General features: G+C 42.9%; 1 long non-coding RNA gene across 1 annotated transcript in view; it reads left to right on the forward strand.

Moving 5' to 3' along the window:
* The first annotated feature begins 16,577 nt into the window (after window positions 1-16,577).
* Window positions 16,578-24,279, forward strand: part of LOC136014357 (uncharacterized) — a 50,274-nt gene continuing 42,572 nt past the window's right edge. The window contains exon 1 of the long non-coding RNA XR_010612654.1: window positions 16,578-16,725. This is a non-coding gene — a long non-coding RNA (uncharacterized LOC136014357). The remainder of the gene's footprint in view (window positions 16,726-24,279) is intronic.

The following is a 24,279-nucleotide window of genomic DNA, read 5'->3' on the forward strand; positions in this document are numbered from 1 at the left end:
TTGGTCCATGGGAGAGGCATTCAGACACATTCACAAACTTTTTTCTCTGTCTAGACCAAGAAAGCAAGGGCAAAGAGACTTAAGTGGCAGCAAAGTTGTCAGTAGATGGATTCATTTACTTAAAGTCTCATCAAGTGGTTGCCAAAAATACTTTGTTCTGCAGGCTACACTAAAAAAGCACTGCACATTTCACAGCCAAAAGCCCACTCTATCAGGTGTGCTAAACACAGAAGGTGTATTTACTTGGCCAAATCAGTTTCTAAACTGATCCCTTTTACAGTGAGATAAATTGTAAAAGTGGACCTGGTTACTCAGTTACACTAGATCAATGATTAGCAAACAGATTCAAACTCAATACATCACTTCGGTGCAACGGCATCAATTTAGTGAAAACTAATGTCATTTCTGTGGACTAAAGCAGGTCCCTTCCCACTACATTCATTAGTCCAGAATCTGGTAAGCAGTGTAACATGTGAAACAGAGGTAAGGGCAGAGTTTGTCAAATGCAGAGTAGATGGAGCAAAAGGAGAGCAGTTTGTCAGCTCTGAACACTGGTGTCAAAGCACTCCCTGGGAAACATCACAGGGGAAGCCAGGAAAGCAACAGACACTGCGAACCCAGGAACATGGCCCCAACAGGGAAGCAGAGGCCAAGTGAGGTTCCAAAGCTCCCACTTTAATCTGGTGACAAGGATGGTGGTTACAGCATGGGGCACACCACTGGGCTGCAGCCCAACAGGGGATGCACGGCTGGCTGGAGCCTCCAGGGCATTGAGCTCAGCCACTTGCTGCTCTCATTGCTGCACCCCCTCATTCCCCAGGGGTGCAAGTGTCCTGTCTACCACACCCATTCCCCCTGCACTAGTACCTTACACAAACACTTGGGCAGTTTGCCTCAAAAAGAAGGAGAAAAATGCTCACTCTCTAAAGCAAAGATACTGAACCAGGCTCAAGAGGAAGCTCTGAGAAGCCTCAGAACCACGAAATGCCACCGGTATGTGGAGCACAGCCCTAAGCGCCCAGCAGGCAGGGCCCAGCACAGTGCCAAGGCTCTTGCTGCAAGACCCTCATCCCAAGCCCTTGGAAGGCTGCAGAGATACTCTGAAGTTCAGACATGAAGGGATACTCTCAGGTGTGGTCAGACAGTGTTAAAACCTGAGACACCTCTCCAGAAATGCTATTGGTCTTTTTTCAACTCTACTTTATAAGCTTACCTGCTACGTTTCTTTTTCGATTCCTTTTTGTTGAAGACGGCATGTTGCAGAAGACTTTTCAGCTTCCTTGGTTAGGCATTTCACTTTGTACTCTTTTTTTTCCACCTCTTCCAGCATCTTCTCTGTTTTCAGCTTTCATTGCACTCAGTACTTGTCTCTTTTTGGCTTCTGGTGTCTTCCTCTGTACTGCTTCCAATGGCATTTGTTTCTACAACATACAATCATGAAAGCTTCAGACTTAAATTACATACCCCCAGTTCCTACACACACCTTCTTATATTTCCTTTTAAACCTTGATGACCAGTCCTGGGATGTCGTGCCCAGCTGAGCTGAATGAGGAGAGACCCCGTCCCGCATGACTTGGTACTATGAAACGTTGGCAAACAAATCTGAATTATCCTATGATCTTACGAAAGGACCACAGCCAGCGCCAAACCCAAAATAAAATCTGGGTCTTAGGACTGGGGAGAGCAAAGGAATGGTAATGGGGAGTGGGAGCACAATGCTGTACTTACGGCATTGCTCGCTAGAGAGAGAAGCCTCAAGACAACATTCATGTGTAGAACTCATTCAATTACGAACAAACACGAAGGCAGTTGCTTCCAATTTCCTCAGTCTGCTGCAGTTTGCTTTCTGCAGCCAGCCTCTGGTCTGCATGTGGAACTTGTATTTAAAACAACATACAAACAAGGAAAGGGATGGGGGGAAATGAGCACAGCTTTTTCAAACATAGCTCTTTATACAAGGTGTGTAGCAACAGCCAGTAAGTATGGCTGCGTTTTGGAATCTGTATCACAATTGAATGCGATGGTATTGCAAGCCACCCATAATAGACCAAATCCGCCTGTACAGCCAAGGGTCGTGGAACATAGTCTGCTATTTATAAACACCATCATCACAATCTGTAGCAAGGAAAGAAATTAGGAAGAATAGAAAGAATCAGAAGCTGATGTCAGAAACAAAAGGAAAAACCAACCACAAATGCAGCAGCTAGAAAGATAGTAGATCCAGTGACCCTTTTGGAATTAAACTGACAGCTTGTCAGTGAAGAAAACCAATTTATCAGCCAAAGGCAGCTCCACTCGGGTGAAAAATATGAACACACAGAGCTAAGAGCAGTCACAGCCCAAACATTTTTCCTTGGGGAGCTCACTAAGCCTTATTAAGGTTGGAGTTTCAAAGACCAGTAGGCTCAGAATGGAGCAGTCAAACCATCAGATGTGACTTTTTAATATCACATTTACATTCGTTACCCTTGTACCGGAATGAGCAAGTTGTTTTGGCTAAACCATGTTTCCCAGGACGGCATCAGGTCTTGACCTGAAGATACTCAGTTGGACATACTGTCATTTCCATGGTTAGTCACATTTTGAAAACATTGTTTCTAATATCCCATTTTCAGTTTGTCTGCCTCAACTTCTAGGTACCACCTCTTGTTGTTACACCTTTCCATAAGAACCCTTTAATAGCTGCTATTCTCTCCCAACAAAATATATCTGTAGACTGTAATCAAGTTACTCTTCTTTCAGATAGGCTAAACAGACTGAGCCTTTTAAGAGCTCTTGGCTAGAAAGCATTACCTGCAGCCCTTGAACAGTTTTCATAACTCTTCTCTGCACTCTCTCAATTTTTTTCTTCATCTCTTTTAAGTAGTACACTCTGGAACCAGCAGCAGTAATTGTGTGCTGCACACAGAGCTACAAACTCATTTTTGGTAGATTTCTGCTAGTCTCCTTTTTATAAACAAAAATATTGCAGCATCCATCCTTTCCAGTACCACTCTACATGGCCAGCCTGTTACAGTCCTCATCCTATCCGGGGATGCGGTCACCCTGTTCTGCACAAGTCCTGCTTTCTTCTCATTCTTCATCTACTCAGGCACTGAGACACTTCTCAGGGAGATAACAGCGATCTGTATGTTTCTGTACTCCTGCTCTGCCCACATCGTTATTCACTCAATGTACCTTATCAAATTCACTAGCATTCCGCCCCAAATATGTCACTGGTAAATTTTATAATCTAGAATTGTATATTTATTTCCAAGCCACTGACAAAAACGTTGAATACTGATAGTTCTGCTACCAACCCCTGCAGAAATCCATCAGAAACTATCTTCATTTAATGAAAATAGCACATTTTTATATGTCAAAAAATCTAGCTCTTAATCCATTTAGCATTTTTATTGGTACTATGTAATACTAAAATTTAAAATATAAAAGTTATGTGCTGCTAACCCAAGCATTACATGGCCCTCCCAAATATATATTACATCTCTAGCATTATATTTATCTATGTAACTTGTGGTCTTATCAACAGAATGAAATGAGGTTGGTTTGACAAGACTTATTTTCCATACAATGTTTCTTGGTGGTAAGTATACTGCAAGTCAACGGTATGCTTTTCAGTGCGTAGAAGCGGAAGGCAGCTTGCCATGGCGGTGATGTGTTCATGAAGGTGCTCAGAAAACAACCCAGGTACATAACGCATTTGTTCTGCATTTAATGACAACATCCCTGAATGTTTCCTTGAAACTTAATGATTGGGTGGAAGAGAAATAACTCAAGATGTGCAATTTAATTTTTTTTATCTGTCTGTGGAATAAAATATTCATAGTGTCTTTGCCTCTACTAAAATATACATCCAATGATGTTGATAGCACACGTAAATACAGTGCCTGTAGCTGTCATTTTGGTACATGACTCAAACTCCATCCGAGTTACTATAGTTTTTTCCATAGTTCTCTCTACCTGCAATGGTAAAAACATGCAGATAAACGTGTTGCTTCAATGCCAGAAAATACATATCCAGCTTCAGTAACTGTATTATGCAATGGGTTTTGAATCCATCTCTCTCCTAGAATAATAGTAGGCAAAATCCTCATCAAAGCAAGTGAGATGGGGAGGAGAATTCAGCTTGCTGCGCTGATGAATCAGGACCTGCTGAATTCAAACACCTATTCATGCAGCTGTTTCTTCAGCTTGTCATTGCCTGCTAGAGATTTTGCAAGAGCTTTTCTTACCACCATGAGCTGCCCCTGAAATAAAGCCACCTCTTGTTCTCCCATCATCTTAGCAATCAGGCACTCTTTTTTGTTTTGAAGAGCTTCCTGTATACAGAAAGTATGTAACAGAAACAATTACGAGAGCAGTGATTTTCCCTGGTTTATATAGCAGTGGGTTTCTTGAACGGTAAAGCTCTCGGAGATTTTTAGTAAAGTGGGATTGAATTGTTCTTATTTTGTAATAAAGGCTGGATCTTGTTTTAAGGCAAAATGAGAAACAGGGTGGACAAGAGGTGTCCTCTAAAGGGGAAAACGTAGATAATCTTTCGTGTGGGTACAACTGCACAATTGTAATTATATTCACATGTGAACAACTCCAGTTCTTGTTTGCAAACATGCACAGAGCAACGCAAAATTTGATCCTTCTTAGGCATTAGAAAGACCTGTCCATCTACTAATCTGCTTATTCTTTCATTAAAGCAAAAATGCGTGTCATTAAGCTTCTTTTCCTTCTGGGCAGGATCTTTTTGCTTGTTTTAAATTACAAACATAAATGTGCATGTACACACACGTTACAGTGTCAGGCACAGATCTAACAGCCCTCTCTCCTTTCCCATCCATTTAAACTGGAAAAAGCAAAGTTGAAGGATCCTCTGCACTTGGACCAGAGGGCAGAGAAATACAAGCTCTTACATCTTCAGGATCACTCCAAAGTCAGAAACAAGAAAGCTCTGTCTGGGCAAGATGAGCAAGTTTTCAATTTTAAACCAGCCAAATTTTCCCATTTATTTTTCTCAGTTTCAGACTTTTCTTTCAAATCCCGTGATGATAGCTCTTATTTCTTATTTAAATCCAAACATTTTCACTAATTCAAGTCATCTTTGACTGATCTGTTTAATAAGATATCCTAACGGTTTAGCAGCCCCTGGATAAAACTGAACTAAGTGTGTGCACATCCAATTTTAGTTTGGCTTGACATTGACAAGCGCGCAACCCCCACTATGTTTTCCTGCCTTTCAAGTTAACAAATATGATCCATTCTGCCTTGCCTTTGCTTGATGTGTGCAGCTAATTAACCTATATAACAATCAATAACCTCTTTGTTCCATTCTAATCAGCCTCATTTAAAGCAATGAGGCGCTTTTCTTTCCATCCATCTTCACTTCTGTTTCATTTAGCAATTTTTGTGCTTCATCTTGTATTTCTGTAATTAGGTTTTATAAACCTCACCCTGTGCTCTGCTTTGTTTAAGTAGATACCAATTAATAAAACTGAAAAAACCCCAAACCCTCAGCCAGCTCCCAAGCTAACAACCCAGTTCGTTTTCACTTCATGTCTGCCTGATTTGGTCTGGTTTGAAAGAGTTGATTTCAATGCAGTGTCATAATTAGTCTTCTGAGTTGACATCGGAATTAGACATACTAATACTCCCTAAACTCTTACTTCAAGCAGGCGTCAGGGATTTGCTTCATACTATTCAGATTTGAAGACCACCATTATATCCATAATATAAGTGGGAAGAAGTTTAGAATGTCTACCCAAAATCTGCAGGTTCCATGAGCTCCTAGAGGCTCACTGAGTAAGAGTGAGCCTGCCTATTCTGACCATTAGTCTTCAGACAATTAGACATCAATAACAGGTGAAATGGTAGGGAAACACCACCTTCTCAGCACCTCTAAGCTTTGCAGAGAGCTGTGTCTTCTGGGTGGTTTGCTTCCAGCAATTCAGAGCCTCCAGTTTACACACCAGCTTGCTTAGCTTAACATTTTCATCCTGCAAGAGCTGCTAAAGAAGATGTTGATAAGAATAAACTCACAAAGATTACTTTCAACAGAAAGAAATGTATGGTTTGGAAGTAAATACAATTGTAAAAGCATGTATTTGTATTTAATGTTAATTTTCAAATACTTTGCAGTTTGAAACAGCGAAGCCTTTGGCGGTGAATTTCTATCACTGTGTCTCCAGGGAAACAGGAAATGTGAACATGGCCCAGAAACTGGGGAAAAAATGGAAGAAATTTAATCCAAAATAGCAAACAGGAAAACACCTCCAAAATAGCTGTTAATAGCTCCAAAATCACTGTTAATGGTGATATTACGCCAAATGGGGATTCTGGTTCATACTGTTTCCAGTAGCCTGGTTCACCCTAATTGCAATGTCCTTAATAAAAACAAAATTAGTGGATTCACGGCAGGTATAGTCATCAGGTTTTCTTGTTTGTTAAAAAGTAGCAGACTTCCTCCTAAAAACTCTTACAGAAGTTACAGAGGACTGCTGGAGTTCCTGGCCCTTCTGCACAGAAGTTCTGTCATTCAGTGCCAAATGACACAGAAGTTCTACCCTTCAGTGTCACTTTCTTTGTGTCTCATATTAGCGCTATCTGCAGCCAGGCTGTGACCTTCCTAATTTCGTCACTCTGATGCTATACCTTTGTTGCCTATCTGTTTCCACTACTTGCAATCCTTCTTTCTGTATTTTAGTCATTTAAGAAGCTCCTTGCTAAGGCAAGCAAGGCCAAGATTCTGCTACGCTCCCTGGTCTTGCGTAACAGGTTGGTTTTGAAATCTCTGTCTTCTTTGAAAACCAACCAGCTTTCCTCGGCGCTTTTCCCCTCTTGGCAGTTTCCCGGGGACTCGACCTAGCAGTTCCCTAATTAAGTCACGGTCAGCTTTCCTGAAGTCCCAAGTCTTAGCTCTGCAGCATAATTTTGCAGCCTTTCTCCTGATCCTGAAATCATTTCACCGTCACTGCAGCTTCAGATGACACCACCCGGTTTTTCCCTTTTTGTGAGCTGCAGAATTAGGGATTTACTGCGGTTGGCTCTTCTGGCATTTGCTTTTAGGATGTTATCACTAATGCTGTCTAGGAACTGACAAGGCTTTCACAATGCTGTGTTCCCCTTCCAGTGGATTTCCAGGTGGATAAAACCTCCAAATTCCATGGCCTGGATTCAGAAGTGGTTCTAGCCCTTTACAGACAGGCCCATCCAATTTATTCTCTTGACCAGCCTGCTGTAACAGATTGCTCACCAGTCATTAATCATCACTGATGTTCCGCCCTCCTCTGACCTTGACTGAGGCTTCCAGTAGTACATCTCCACCTTCATTTATGAGCTCTGTGCAGGGAATGAACTCCACAGAGTGCAACTCTCACTCCTCTTCTTCCCTGCTGATCCTTCTTAAACTCCCTGTAACTACCCATGACCATGGTATGCACCAGCCCGCCAAGTTCCCATGCCTCAGCTCAAACCACAGCCCTTTGACTGCACTCTCCTTGTTTGCTGCCTCTGCACACACAACCCCATCTCCAAGAGGGCATGTGGGAGTCTCCCTGCAGCCTTCTCACACACAGACCTCTTCCGTGTCCGCTGGTTCCCCATTTACTTCTGGGTGTCCCTATCCCCCAGGTTCACTGCTGGCCTTACAGTTATATCCTGCTTCTCACACTGCTCTGCTCGAGAGATCCGCAGGCATATTTTCTTAAAACAGAAGTATTTAACCATTATCCATTTGATCTTATTTGTATTCACTGACTGACTACCGTAATTTCAGTAGAAATTGAACTCTGCCGAGGAAGAATATTTTTGACTACAGAAGGGATTGATTTGGGAATTGTAGCCTGGAAAGTAATTTCCAGGCTTTAGTTTATAACTCCCAGAACATCGGGTTTGGGGGCACTTTTTCAAAACATAAAGCTGAATATATATTTTATTCTAAGTAACTCCAAGTGGAAAAGCCAATTCTGTCCCATTGTTTTATACGACCAGCTTGCAGGACATGAAGGCGGAACTCCCATCAACACATTTATCAGTGTAACTGAACATATCACATACCCTTTCCCCCACCCAAAAAGGGACATGGCAACACATGGCAATGGTGACATACGACTGAATGTGAGTTCACATTTATGCTTCTTCAGTTCCAAGTTCATTCTCTCTGATGTTCACCTGTGCATGGTGTTAGCTGCCCTCAGAAAAGACTGAAAGGAGAGTTTATAAGTTTAGAACAAAATTCAGTTTAAATACCTGTGGTTATTCAGGGTCTAAGGGCTGGGTTTGGTCTTTCTCCATAATTATTTTCCTAGAATCTGTGCATCAGGAAGGCAGAGCAATAGTCTTCTTGAATCCTGACACTACAAGAAGTGGAATTTTAGTTGTATCCTTTGCAGGCAACCTATTGGCAATCCTGGGATGTATGTATTCAATGAAAGTAGCAACACCATGGTGAAAAAATGGGCTTTCTGGTGAAAACTGGACTCACCCTCAGGACTGCAAAATAAAACACAATATTCCTCAAATCACTATTGCTCTGGACACAGACATTAATGGGCACTTAAAATCTTGGGAATCCGATGCAGGTAGTTGCTCTACAATACACACAGTTACAATCAGGTCAGTTTTTACAGGCTAGACTGGGTATCTTTGTAAGTAATGATATATGTCACTCCAAAGAAATCTGCGAACTGCCTGAAAACAATGGCATTGTTAGAATGAGCAACACAACTGCACAGTGCGCATAAAGTTTCCAAGAAAAATACTGCAAACTATTGCAAACTGAAATATTATATCCAGAAAGTTCCCTCCACTGTAAGTAAAAAGATCTTCCATCACTCTCTCTAATGTGGTACCTGTTCCACCGAGAATACGCCTCCTCTCTTGGAAAAGAGACACTATTTTTCTACCAGACATTTTTACAAGATGCTTCTAGCAGCAGGAGATAAATGATTCACCCATTCATCCACCTGGAACACTGCAGCAATTTATTCCTCTGAGTGCTACACTTGTTGGCAAATTATACAGCAGCAAGAAAAAGACCGATTGAGTACCCCCTCTTATGCTGTACCTACTTTTAGATGACACAAGTCAGAAATAGGTTCCACACTAATGATTCATATCCATCCTGTACTTCCTTTCTAATCTTCTCTTGGAGACCAAGATTTTCTTCCTCTAAGTAAGTCACCAAGCTGGGCTCTGAGGGCAGTTATTTCCATAATCATCCCATGGCACAGCCCCACAAACTATCACAGCAGAGAAAGGGAATGAGCAAAGCTAGGGGTGAGCAAACACCATAGCCTAGGAGCTCTGCATATGTTGCATGAGACTTCATTAAGTAGAGCAAAAATAACTGGAAGCAGTAGGAAAAGTTGTGGCCGTTCATGACCAGTATTTGAAAGGGCAAATGCCTAAGTAAGTCTCATACGTAACCTCAAAACGTCTGTTTCTGGTCATCAGGAAAGCAAGATGTCTTTGCTAATAGGTATGAAAATTGGCATAAGGAAATGTGTGCAGAGGACAGAGGGCTAGAATTAATGAATCTGATTTTAGAAGACCCTGTGCATGGCTCTGCTATGTCAGTGAGCTGGCCTCCCGTAGCATAATGTCCCTTGCCTGCAGAGAGAAAGTCAGAACAACTGTGACCAAGCTTCTCTCAGTAAGCTGTGAGGTAATGCATTTATCAGAGCAAATATGCTGTCTGCTGATAAGCTTGTACATACAGACCATTTAATATGCGATAAAAACAATTATGTGTTCCATTTGTTGATATTTAACAACATACCCTTAGAAAGGGCACGCAGGTTAGCACAAATAGGAAGGTACATGACAGAACTTAAGGAGATTTAAATGACAGGATTTAAATTTTACATAGGCACACCGTTGCTAGGTATAAATGTCTAGTCATTTTCGTACCACTGAACAGCATTTGCAACCAGATGAACACAATGGAGAAAAGCTAAAAGTCATTCTTAGTATATTACGTTACTCAGATAAGAAATAGGCTTGACGGCAGACTGTAGGCACAGCCAACATCACAGTCTGCTTTCAAGGTTGCCTGGCACCTCCGCGTGCCAGATCTAAATAATAAATGCTAATAACTGCACCAGGTTCTTGCTGAAGTTTTCTGTGTCAATTGGGTTTTGTCTTACAGCAAACATCACTGAGAGACTTTTGAAAATGAATGTGGGGGGAAATACCTGTATTTTAACCCTGCTGAAAAACTCTGGGATCTTTATTCAGAGCAGCACTAACTTTTCCCTGTTTGGGGTATCTTTTTTGTAAAAGTCTGTCAAAACCTAAGACTTTGTCGAAGAACCACCCCCCCCCCCCCCGGCCTGCATGGTTCATGTGTGTTACTTAGAGACTTTTTAGTTTTTAAACTATCTGCAGTCCCATTTTGGCTGGTTTCTAACCATTCATGGTTTCTAACACTGAGCAGCTGAGCTTGCTCTTCAGACTTGCAATGACCTCTCTTCATTGCTTTAGGCTAGTGAGAAGTGCAACTAGGAGCAGGAAGTCTCTTTTGGAGCTGGAGCAGAGCCCAGAGACAGCAGGCAGCTGATGACCCTGGGCCACTTCCTTCGAGTACAACACAGATGAGAGAGGGATTTGGTGGTGATGGGCTAGCACAGTGGAGGGGGAAAGAGGCTCCACTGTCCACAGGCTCCAGGAACTCCCTACTGACTCCTCCTCTCTTTCCACACAGCTGAAACCTCACATGTGTTTCGCATTTGCTCTCTCTCCCTCCAGCCTTCCCAAACACATGGACAGGACAGTGAAATCAGCAGAGAGGCTGCTGACAAGACACTGTACAGAAAAGGATGGGGGGGTGGTGTGTGTAAAAAAAAGGGAAAAAAACACGAGGAAGCATGGCAAGAAACTGCTGAGAAGCCCAGAAAATAACTGAAATCTTGTAGACAGTGATGAGGACAGATGAGAACAGCAGCCCATGAATGAAATTCAAAATGCAAGTGTCTTACACTGCTGTGTGAACATCCCTGAAACCCAAGCAGTCTTCTCCCTAGTGTAGGTGTCTGTAGAAGCTGACATGTCTCTAGCAATGGAGTTTGTATTAATGGAGCCAAGCCTCCAGGTCAGCTAATAGTTTACATGGATATCACATGATTCCACAAGATAGCGTTTCTGATTTGTTGGCTTGGTTTACTTCCTTAAAAAATTCCACCAACACGTACCGACTACCCTAAAAACCACAGCTGAAGCTGCAAAGACAAGTACTCAGAACTTAAGAGGAGTTGGTTATGCAGTCAAGATATAGTATACCTAGCACCTACATTGCAGTGCAACCTGTGTGCCTGACCCACTTATATTTTCTATCTCAGTCAATGTACAGGGTTGAATTGTTCTGGAAAAAATGCTTTGTGAAGGAAGAGACCCATCAGTAGATGTTTCAGTTAGAAGGTTGTGAGTGCATCATCCACTGTGAACATGAACCACAGAATGGCAGGTCACTGCCTTTGCCTTCAGGTTATTTCGGTTTACAAGTCCTGGCATGACTTCTGGCATTGAGCGCAGAAACAGCAGCTCTAGAACTCCATTACCTTTCTTCTCAAAGACTGTCACTGATCACAGTGGAGTTCTGTCCCAAATGAGACCACTAAGTGCTACCAATGAATAGACCATTATCACCAACCTGTGTTACAGCCGTGTCATTTTGGTTGCCACCTTCTTTCCACTGCATGCAGCTCCTGAAGCAAAGCACAAAGATGCATGGTGACTATGCTTGTGTATCCCAGCTCCACTTCAACAACTTCCCAGCCTGACAGCTTGACTTTAGGTTTTACTTAACAACTGCCTCCCACCCAGAGAAACCGCTGTCCCCTGATCTCAAAGAGTACAATCAACACTGAGCACACCAGTTCTTTTTGGTAAAGTCAAATACATGCTGCTGCTGCTGGAGAATATCTTCATAAAGCATGGAGTAGGTCTCGAAGTTGCTGCTCTCTCTGCCCATGGTGCCACAGCCCAGGGTGGTGAGACACTGCTGTAAATGGCTTCTTTTCAAAGTAACCTAGGAAAACCAAATAAGCAACCTGGCAGGTGGCCTGAGTCACAAGAGTGGCTATATACAGCATACATCAAAACGAAGCATGGCCACCTTACTGTAAATGAAATGCTTCTGCCATATAAAAATGAAACAAAACCAAAATTATTCAATGTAAATGTTTTTGTCCAATCGACAGTTTCACTGATCTCACAGAAAACAGATTTTTGTCAGGTTCTTGACTGGTTCTAGCTGCAACTGTAAAATGTATTTCTTTTGTACATCTGAAGCTAAAAGATCATTTTCAGCAGAGAAATTAAATCAGCAGCTCAGACACTGCCGGGATTGCAGTTGGACCCAAACACCCCTTCTCTCAAATAAAAAAAGCATGTTTTGTGGGTTTTAACTAGGAATGGTCATATTTGCATAAGATTTTCTGTACATTTTACTGAAAAAAACCCTAAAACTGCTTCTTAACACTGTGCTGGACCCCTGATTTAGTAATGACTCAGGAAGAAGAGTTCTCACTACTGAATCAGTGAACAGAGCCCTGCAATCCTGCATTGCGGCTGCATATAAACCTCCAGCCCTAATTCATCTTCGCATTATTACAGTCCTGGGAGATGAAATAAACCTGTCAGAAGGCAGCAGGGCAATACGTGAGTTTGCTGCCAACGCTGCTATTACAAACCAACATAATCTGAATCTAAACTCATAAGCTTAAGAAATGTGTTTCTCTTTTAGGTCACTGATTGACACGAGCTTTAATAAATGAAGCTGTAAACACGATTTCGCTGTTGCTTAGACAGAAATGCAGAATACGTACCTCTCTCTGTATCCGATTCTTGGTAGTTTTCCATCAGCCTTGGAATACGTTTCAACTGTCTGAGGTTTTACAACCGGGAAATTTTCTTGCATTACCCTGTGCTTCCAGAGCTCCGCAGGAACGGAGGGAGGAAAGAAATCAAGAAACAAAACCCAGATAAAGCCACAGACCAGTGAGTACCACTGTCGCAGAATATTGATCTTTCAGTAATCCCTGCGATCTGACACTGGCTGTGCTTTGTAGCTTAGGCTTTCCCAGCTTTCCTGAAACGTTTACAACAGAAAGTAAATGTCATCGCAAACAGACTGCAAAGCCTGTGTTGAGCAGCTATAGCAAATTCGTTCTGGTATCAAAGCCAAAATGCAATTTCATTACCACCAGTTCTGATAATAATGACCTGGCCCACAGCTGTGTACTGGAGCTTGCTGTAAATATTGAGTAAAGAACATGGCTTTTGCATGAAATTGAACATTTCTGTGCACTAATTTTTGTTGCCCGCAACTACCACCAGTAGTAGCAGGGTACATTTTAGTTCCCTTTCTTTTTGCACTATTGCTGTTCGTGCCTGTGAATACCCAAATTGCCCGCACCCATGCAGTAATTGTACCAAGTTACCTAACTTACTAAAAAGGCTGGCATTTAAATTGCACTGCTAGGCCTAAAATATTCATACTGCAACACAGAGGAGTAAGGAAGTCATTTCCTATCAGTCTGTTTGAGGCTGCTTGCAAACTCCAGAATAATTAGTGTTCAGCCTTTTCTGCACAAGTGTCTTTGCAATGATTATGGCTAAACATTCGCTTTATAAAGAGCAAATGCCCTCTTAGATTTAGGGAATCTGAATCTGTTGAACAGACAGAATAATCAGGTCCATGTGGAAAGGTGTATGGCATCTTGGTACACAGTTCCTTGTGGCTTCCTACGAGGTGTATTTCTGGAATTTCATAGAATCATACAATCATAGGATAGTTAGGGTTGGAAAGGACCTCAAGATCATCTAGTTCCAACCCCCTGCCATGGGCAGGGACACCTCACACTATTTCTCACAATGGGCTCTCCGAACCAGACCAGAGTTTCCTGAGGGTGAGCTGGTTTTCATCCACGATACCTTCCCCACACCTCAGCTTGTCCCTGGCCTTCAGATGGGTGCACAGGACAGTGGGGAGCTGAGTGTAAACATGCTCTCCTGTTCGCACTCAGGACAACTCCTTGCTGCCTTTATGCATCAAGGCTACTTTCCCACTTGGGACTCTGGCTCCCATATTTCCCAGGAAGAGTATTTTAAGTCTCCTTACCAGTGGGGAGACTGCTCTCTTGTCTGTCTCTTTCAGATGTCACCAGGCTCATCACCTAGTTAATTTTCTTCAACACGTCATGGATCATGTGGATTTCTAGGCTTTCCAGAAGCTTCTGCAGATAGAATCAAGTTTAGTACTTAACTCTTACTGAATATCTATACTGCTTATAAAGCAAATTGTCAGCTAGCAGACTAAACCACAGCTATTCTCTTTCTATTCTTCTCTGAAATACAGTACTGTCAGATACAATAGCGAGGTTAATCTCATTTAGGCGTGACTGTACGCTTAGTGCTCTGCCACAGATACTTGGAATAAAGGCAGGTTCCCCTATTTCTTTGGTGACTCCCAGGACCCACACCTGGCTCCACACAGCAGAATTGCCATTGCAGAGCCTCCTGGGTCACCCGCATCTGCCCAGCTTCCCCCCATGACAGCCTCCTGGGGCTCCATTTACCAAAAATTGCAGGAAACCATGGCCACTGCGTGGTGCCCCACAATACCCCACCAGTAGCCCTAACCTTACCTGGCACACTTTCATTTCAATTTCGGATGCTCCTCTGTGGGGAAGTATGTGCTGAGTGCTTGTAATGGGCTCCCCAAGCCCCTCTGTGTCTACTTGACTATGGCTTTCATGGCAGGTACAGGATATCTGTGCTAGAATCATTGAGACATGGGTATTTCACACATTCTCTCTCAAAGTTACTGACATTTACTGACTTCAGACCCTAACTATCATCATTGCTCAAATAGACCAAAAAATTCCCTCCACTTCCTCCCCCTGCCCTCCTTCATATCTGACCATGGGTTTGCTGAGTGCTTCTGAGTGCTAAGTGCCAAAGCAGACACTCACTCACTTTGGTATTACAATCAAAGAAGCCATTGGCAAGGCACTGCCTGCTTGAAAGAGCTGTTCCGGGTGCTGCTGCAGAATCTCCCCCTGCTCAAAGGCCAGTGTTGGCAAAGCCAGGGGCAAGGAGATCACCTCTCTTCCCAGGAGACAGTAACTGCTAAGCCAAATCGCAGGCATCACCACAAGAAAGCTCTGGGTGTGGGGGGATTGGGAAATGCTGCTGCTGGGGCTCTCCTGCGGCTGCCCAGCCCCATGGTGGAAGCACAAGCTGCTGCTCACTTTGCACAAGGAACTTGTGTCCCTGACTCCCAGCCCTCCTGCCCCTCAGTGCTGCTTTGCCCTGGAGCTGCTCCCTCTGCAGTTTAGGAATTAGAGGTAGAGACTGTGGGGCCCAGCATCGGACAGTGCCTGCTCCAGTCTGGAGGAAGCGCATAGGAGGTAACACTGGGATGCAGACAAATGGAGACCAGAATGGAGCAAATCTGATACCAGCTCTTCATACACACACAGATTTTCTGTGACAGAGTCAGACTTGTCAATCTAAAATGCCGCAGCCTCACAGGGACAGGCCCACTGAACATTGCTTCCTCGTGCTCCGTTGCATGACAATGGCACTTTCCAATGCCCCTATGCACAGACTTCACCCTTACTATGTCATCTTGCTCTTTCACTTCCTTTCTTGTGGTTTCTGGGGGACAAGGATTTATAAAAGTGATGTTCCGTGTTCTGCTTCCAGAAGGGCCTCTCTGATGGAGATCTTCCAATTTTCTGTTCTTGACTGCTCAAAGCTGAGCCGAGTAGGAGGACTGGGAGGAATTCTGCTACAATGCCTCTAATGGGCTTCCAAAATTTCCATTTATTCAGGTACTGTATTTAACATTGTTTATGGAGCCTGAAATACAGAGGCAGGTCACACGACTGAGGATAATGCTCTTAGAAAACATCATCAGCAAACAGTCGGAATAGACATTGAAAGAGGGGAAAAAACAACTGCACTAGCACAAAGAAACAAAAGGTAGCTCCCAAGCCTTTAGAGAAAAGCGAATTCACCAGGATAATTATAAGCAAACATAAAGAAAGGTGGAAATACCAAAAAAAAAAAAAAAAAAGGCAAGCGAAAAAGGGGGAAAGGAGGAAAATGGATGGAGAAGGCAGCCTATTTTTCATCTTTTCAGTCACTCTGGAATATTCTTGCAACAGAAGTAACTTATCCATATTGCTCACAGAACTCTTTGTAGAGAGGAACTCTACCGATACCCTCAGTCCTCAGCTTGAGCCAGCCCCATTTTGCCTTTAACATTTCTAGTTGCTTCCATAGTATTAGAAAAGATCTCAGCAAGTTCAGTGATATGATGGGATCATGATGCCCCAGCAGAAGTTTGCACATCTTTTTGCTGTTCTGCAACCGGTTAGCACTTGACTCAGCTGTTTCTGCCAAATTCTGCTGGAAGTCACACAGAAATACTTCGCTTCAGAAAGCCATGACAAGCTTTTCACATGATTTTCTTTGCTTAATACCACCTCATGAAATATACAGTGAGACGAGGCTATTGCACAATCAGAACTTGCAGCAGGGCTTTACAACAGTGTCATTCCGAGCACAGTACAGGAAAAGAAACCAGCCTGCTTTTTGATTGAAGCGAGTACTCACATACAGCAGAGATGGGAATAAAACTGCACGGAAGTTAAATCCTTTGTTTTATTGCTGCCTTCATCAGGGGAATCTCTTCAACAGCATCACTCTGCTTCGTCTCTACTAAAGGTACTGTTACATAAATCAAACTGTTAGGTCAGATCTTGAAGGAAGCAGGCCTTAAAATAAGTGAATTTCTTCTCTCCATTCATCTTATCTAACAAATCCATTAGCGTATCTATTTTCCACCACAAACCGTTTGAATGTCTCCCCATTCCCTGAACCAAATCTTTGTGTGGCTTCTGGCTGGCTTTAGGTGCTCCCAGCAATCATTCTTCACATCACATCCATAAGTGATGTACAGGGAAGTACAGCCTGGAAGTGCCTTGCCTCTCCTTGAACAGATTTGGTTTCAGACAGTGGCCAGGCTGTTCCTTTCCCCTTTGCACTGAGTAGCTCTTTATAAAGAACTGGACCTTCAGTGGGCGGTGGGGAGAAGCCGGGACAGTCTCTATTCTCCAGAAGTCAGGTGATACCAACAGGCCTCTAAGGGCATCTATCACTAGGGCCTCTCAGGGTTTACAGGAGACAACATTGCTGCTTTTGCTTCTTATCAGATGGCCAGGAGTAGATAAGGTTATTGTGGCATATCTCATGTCTAGGTCAATTATGATCACAGAGAATTGGTTGCAAAAACTAATGGAAGTCCTACATAGAAGCTGTACAGTCCCAAACAAACTGAGTTGTCAGAGGTACCTGCTTGCTCTTAGCTAACAAGGTTTGACAGCGAGCACGAACTCCCACAGAAGAGCTGCAGCTGTTCTGCAGTATATCCTCCACTAGAACTGCATTGACACCAGCTCCGCATGAGCAACTCTTCATTCTGCATCACTCACGCTGCACAGGCACAGCTGCAGAGGAAGGGAGAGTCTCTGAAGGTCTGCTGCACAGAGGTTAACCAGGAATAGCAAATCTCAGGTAACTGTCCACACAGGCGTTTTTTGTGATATAAACACGAATGGATATAGGGATTTTAGCACCATGGTCCTAAAACACGTGCTCATGATTAAACATTATTTGATTCTCTAGTTCTAACACATTAGGAAAATGGTAGGTGTAAGTTTATTATCAATAAAAATGCTTTGCTCTGCTTGAAGAAAGCTCAAATGTGAAGTAAACGGTAAAGTGGCTTTTGGACAAAAAAGTGGGAGATGGTTTTTGTTCATATCTGCTCTCAAAAAACAAAGGCAGGAAACAAGATAACAGTGGTTTTGCTAAGGTGAGGAGCAGATTCAAACCTGTCACTGTTGGCCACTAATGGTCATTTGACGCAGTGAGTGGCTCCAGAGAGGTGCCTTCACCCCATGGGCGAGGGGAAACCCTGCCTGCAGGAGCCTCAGCTCTGACCGCTGAGAGCCACCGAGGGAGCCCTGAGCCCTCGTCAGGCCTTGCCCAGGAGCCGGCAGCTCCGCCGGGGCGGGCAGGGACTGACAGGGGGCGGGGCCAGCAGGGACGGCAGCAGATTTGGTGGCCTCCTATGATGGGGCCATGGAACTGATGGAGAGGGGCAGAGCAGCTGATGTCATCCACCTGGACTTGTGCAAAGCGTTTGACACTGTCTCACATGACATCCTTGTCTCTAAATTGGAGAGACAACAATTTGATAGATGGACCACTTGGTGGATAAAGAACTGGCTGGATGGCTGCACACAAAGAGTTGTGGTCAATGGCTCAATGTCCAGCTGGAGACCGGTAATGAGTGGTGTCCCTCAGAGATTGGTGTTGGGACCGGTCTTGTTCAACATCTTTGTCGGTGACATTAGGGACTGTAGTGACAGGACAAGGGGTAACGGGTTAAAACTTAAACAGGGGAAGTTTAGATAGGGCATAAGGAAGAAATTCTTTACTGTTAGGGTGGTGAGGCACTGGAACAGGATGCCCAAGAATTCTGCAAATGCTCCATCCCTGGTGGTGTTCAAGGCCAGGCTGGATGAAGCCTTGGGTGGGATGGTTTAGTGTGAGGTGTCCCTGCCCATGACAGTGGGGGTTGGAACTAGATGATCTTGAGGTCCTTTCCAACCCTAACTATTCTATGATTCTATTCTATGATTAGTTTTTTTCTCCTTCATCACAGATTCATCTTGTCTTTATGACTTTGGACATAAGCATAAGGTTGCTGTCTCACTGTACCTGCATGTTGTAATTTATATTAATTATGATGTTGATAGTGACTGGAAACAATCCTCTATCCATTAGAAATGTCCTCCAAGGAAAATGCATGAGTGTCTAAAAGAACAGAGATAACTGTTGACCAGTTGGGTTGCCCAGGGAGGTTGTGAGTGCTCCATCCCTGGCAGTGTTCAAGGCCAGGTTGGATGAAGCCTTGTGTGGGATGGTTTAGTGTGAGGTGTCCCTGCCCATGGCAGGGGGACTGGAACTAGATGATCTTGAGGTCCTTTCCAACCCTAACTATTCTATGATTCTATTCTAAATAAGAACAACATTCAATTAGTTATGAGAGTCCCATCTAATCTGATCAGGAAAAGGCAATTCAGAGGCCAAGCTGCTATTTGATATGTGATACACTCTGCTCTGACTTTGAAAGTAGTTCATGTATTAGAAAAGAGAGAAGCATCCATTGTCAGTCCTTGGGAAAGAAACAAAGATTAATTCCAGAATACATTTCCTACCAAGATGTTGTGTTACTTCTGCCTCCATGGAATAGCTCCCATGTCCTTACCTACCTACTTTTAATCATTTATTACTGGTCCTATCTCAGAGGCATCAGGAGATCCAGATTTTGCATGCCAGTACAAATTCAGTTCCTCAGATATGCCAAAGATATCCTATGTGTCATAGTCACCTAAATCAGGGCAGGGGTGGCAGAAAATTTTATTCCTAGAGCTCATTGGTTGGGAAAGACATTATAAAAGGTGAAATGATAGTATCTGATATTGGATAATTGGCATGATGGTATTAAAATGAGGAAAGACGAAGTTAGAATGATTATTTCAAGCATGCTAATGCCACCAGCAAAACTCATCTTTCCCTTCCCTAACACGACACCACCTTTTTTTTGCTGCTGTCGTTCAAGGTGCCTCTTGAGCACACAGGCTTGTAATTTGGCATTATGTAACTGTCTGTGATGCTATATCTAAGAAGACCATTAGACCTAAATATCTTGCACACAACCGTGACAGACATGTTGGGCAATCGAAACTGCTGCCAGCTAATGAGAGAGCTCAGAAGGGTAATTACCCAAACCTGAAAGTTAGTAGAATTACCGACATCTATCATGCAGAATAATTCCATTTTGGTGACATCAGTGTGATTACATTCCACCTCGTATTTTTATTATTCATTTCTGTAGAGAGTGTTTTCTAGAACTCCTTGTGGTGAATCAAGTTAATAAGCTGTGATCAGGGGAATTTCTTTAATTAGCTATTACTGGTTAGGCTCTTTGCGCCGTAGTAGGGAAGGAGTAAGCACACCAGCAAGGAATGCAGAGGACTTTACTCTCCAAAGAGCTCAGTGCAAACGGAAGAAGAGTGCCTTTATTCATCCTGCAGCTCTGAGGATTCAGAAGCTGTGGAGCCTTATCTGTGAAGCGAATGCACCCTGAATCCCAGAGTTACTCAGTAGAGGCAGTGCATGGTATACCCTGTCCATAACGCTCTGGTAGGCTGAAACATTCCCTGAGAACAAAAATGTCTCTCTGTGAAGGAAACGAAATGTTTGTACTAAAAAGGAAGTAAGATGAATTCAAAATTCTCCAAATGGTTATAGCAAAATTACCTGTACTTCATTTTAAGCTAACATGGTAGCAACTGATAGGGGTAGCGGCAGATACGACAGTTAAAACAAATAGACACAAATGTCAACGATGTAGATGCATCTGACTGGGGACAATTACAGCAAAGCATATGTTAACAGAGAGGAATGCTCAGATAAGTAATAGACTGGATAATAATTCAAGAGCTCTACTGCCTCCTATTCCCAATACGAGGATAATTTCCTATACAAAGTGTGATTGCCACTAAAGCTTTTCATGGTTTTCAAAAGTGCTTGTGAAGCTTTGAAACCTGAATTATAGGGCACGTGGGGTCCACAGCTAGGTTTAGCAACAACACTCCCCACTGATTTTCATGAAACCTGGTCTCATGCAGCAACGCATGTGACGCCAGAGCCCAGTTAAACCAGCATAGAGCTATTCCAACACAGTTGTACAGTGCTTCTGGGACCCAGCTGGCTCCTTGGGCTTGGATTGGGCTGTGCAATCTCACGCATAAAGCTACTTTTTACTATACTCTATGCATCATGTAAATACATTGCACAACCAAGCATGACTTCGTCATTTCATTGCAGCCTCTTTGTCACCCTCAATTCTCCTTCACTTTATTCATATGTTTTTGAAACTAAGAGCCCTTGTTCAACCAGTTCTTGCAATATAAGCACAGTTCTTGCAATATGAGCAGCAACCTAGACTGCAACTCCTTCTGTAGCTGGGCATCCTCCTTTGCATGGTAGCTCTAAGACAAAGATCTTGTTCTTTCGTTTTTGTCAAACACACACAAATGCTTTTAAAAATTACATGGAGTCTGTATCAGTTATAGGACTGGCAAAGGAATTAGAGGGACAAATAACAGCTTCCAGGACCAAACTTTGCAGAGAAGTTCAAAAGGGATTAAATATGATTTAGTGTCACATTGTAAACCCTGGTGTGGAGAGAATGGAAACTAATTGCACTGGCAATGAGGAACAAGTATTTGACGTACTGCATTTCTTCTTACTTCCTGTTAACTCACAATTCCTTATCCAAGGGTAACATTTCCCTTACCAATTGCCTTCACAGTATTTTAATCAGGAAAATAATACAAATAAAACCACATGGTAGTCTTATCTTCCTGTGAGTCACCAAAAAAGTCTTCAGACTACAAATACGTACAATCACAACTCTACTGGATAGCGCAAGAATGGTCACAGTGGGTCAGAGCAGAGGTCCTTCCAGCTCAGAGTCCTGTCTCCCACAGTGATCAAAAGTGAATTCATGAGAAGATTACAAAAATCTCCAGAAGAAGCATACGCTGATATTTCCCACTGATATTCTCACGATCTCCAAGGATTTGTAACTCAGGCATTTCCTCAGTCAGAAGGGATTGCTAGATGTTTAATAACCCTCGGTAGATTTGTCATTTATGAGCCTGTGCAGTCTCCCTCAGAGTCCTATGAACTTTTTCCACTCACTGAATCTTGCAGCAAGAAATCCCACAGTCTAATTAGAAGCCATGTGCAAGAACCACCTTTTTGTTGTTGTTCAGAACCAGGTACCTGCTGTTCACCTGGGATGCAACTTACACTGGAAAAGACTGTGAGCCTGTTTATTGCCTGCCTTTGATGGACAGTTTTACAGAGCTCTCCCCCAGCTGTACTACTTGTTCTGCACAGCAACCTTTCATCACCCTTGTAGCCCCTTTGGGAACCTTTCCATGTTCTCTGTCCTTCCTCAAGTGGGGAACAGAACTGCGCAGACTCATCAACATAGATTTATTCAATAGTTTATTTTTGCTACCCTAAAAGGAATTAATTTGCCCTCTTCGGGGGTTTGGGTTTGGGTTTTGTTGGGTTTTTCTGATCACTACTGAGGTGAAATTTTGACTGAATTATCTGTCATTACTCTGACAATTCATTACCGCATGGTACTGCCAAGTCAGAAGCTGTCATTTTATCCATTGGGATTGTCTGCATGTTCATCTTTGCCAGGGGAATCATGTTACCAACACACTGAACTCCACCTGCTGCTTTATTTTGTAGTCACTCTGTTTTGTGTGGTCTTTCTCCAGCCACTCCTTGCCCTGGGTATCTGGGTATCACGGTATTATGTACACACAGTGCCACGTCATCTTCAGTCCCTTTTCAATGTCATTGATGAGCACCTGAACAGCACAGGAGAAAACTTAAAATGCTATGGGAAGCCACTGGGAATCTTCCTTATCCACTCAAAAGTTGCCCATTTATAGCCTTCTCCTTCCTAAATACCAACAAATTATTTACATTTGTAAACCTCACATACCCAGCGGCTGCTCAGTCTCCTTAAGAGCCTCTGTTGAGGCTATTAAAGCTTTCAGGGTATCCAGAAAAACTGTATTAACCCTTTATCCATGCTTGTTAACACCTTCAGAAAAGACCAATGTGTCTGTAAGGCATGGCTGCGAATCCCTAAAGCAGTGTTGCCTCTTCCCAAATACATTAAATTTGTCCATGCATCCACTGCATTACAGTTTCTGCTAGTTTGAACACTACGGATATCAGATTTATCAGCCTATCATTAGCCAGATCACACTTGCAATCCTCTTTTACAACGGGCAACGCACCAGCCACTTCAGTCTTTGGATATGAAGGCAGTGTAAGCAAGGAGCTATACACCATAGGTAGTACTTTGGCTTCTTTTATCAATAAATAAATAAATAACTATAAATCCTTGAGGTCTTTCAGAATTCTCGCACATTGCCTGTCCTGGGTAACTTGTTCATCTTCATTTCAGTCTGCTTGTCCCATCGCTTTCCCTGGCAACACTTCCACTTGCAGCAGCTCCTCTGATGCGTCTCCCGCAATGAAAGGTTTTGGTGGGGGAACCTCCTCAGGTTCTTCCATAGCGAATGCAGAAACAAACAAATAATTTTTTAGAAAGTGTGCTATTGACTTATCTTCACTGAACACCCCTCACCACCTGTGGGCCCTTCGGACTCTGGCAGGTTTTCTGCTCCTGCTATATTTGAAACAAGATTTATTAGTCTTGAAGCCTTCAGCAAAACTGTTCCTCAAAATCTTTGCCAGGCTGTCTGAATCCTTTTACATTTACCCTGTCACAGTTTATAGTCCTTTCTGTTTTTTCATTTGAATGAAAACTCAGCTTTTTGAAGGATGCCTTCTTGCTTTAATAATCTATTTAATCCTACTGTTTAGCTATGCCAGCATCCTCTTATCCTTTCTTAAGTCTTTCTTTCTTCACATGTGGTATGCATTTCTTGAGTGCCTCCAGTATGTTCCCAAAGAGTCTCCATGCCATCTGCAAGGATTTAACTCCCCTAGCTAATCTTTTTAGTTTAGGTTTTTTTTTTTTCCTGGAAGTATTCTCCTTTTTTTGTAGGTTCACATTTTGAAGCTGAGCTCAGCTATGGTGATATTTATTTGGCTTTCACTGTTCCTTCAGGGATGTTTTATGCAAACACATCATAGCTACTCTTATAGAACAGTTCTCCAACTGCAGCATTATGAACTCGGTCCTGCATGTTACCCAAAAGCAAGTCCAGGAGCTGATTTTCTTCTGGTGGACTGCATGGCCTGCCCACCCCACACAAGCTACACCTGCAAATCCAGTCTTGCACCACGCCACCACCTGGCATCTACAGAGCGGGGGACAGTTGAAATTTCCTTTACTTTTGCATGTCCTGCTCTTGCTTTGGTTCTGCCAAGGTTATTTCGTTGGGTACATTCAAACCACTCTGTGACCATTATTGGCAGACAACATACAGGAGGAGGGGGGTGAGAAAAGGAAGACAAGTTACTTTTTAGAAAGATCTGAAAAGTATATCTTAGTTGTGTTTCTGTGATAGGGTAAATAACAATATTTTACAGGATGGTAAACCTAGATCTTGGTATATGCAAGTAAGTCCCATATTAAGC

Source organism: Lathamus discolor, chromosome 5 (assembly GCF_037157495.1).
Source record: "Lathamus discolor isolate bLatDis1 chromosome 5, bLatDis1.hap1, whole genome shotgun sequence".
Taxonomy (NCBI): Eukaryota; Metazoa; Chordata; class Aves; order Psittaciformes; family Psittacidae; genus Lathamus; species Lathamus discolor.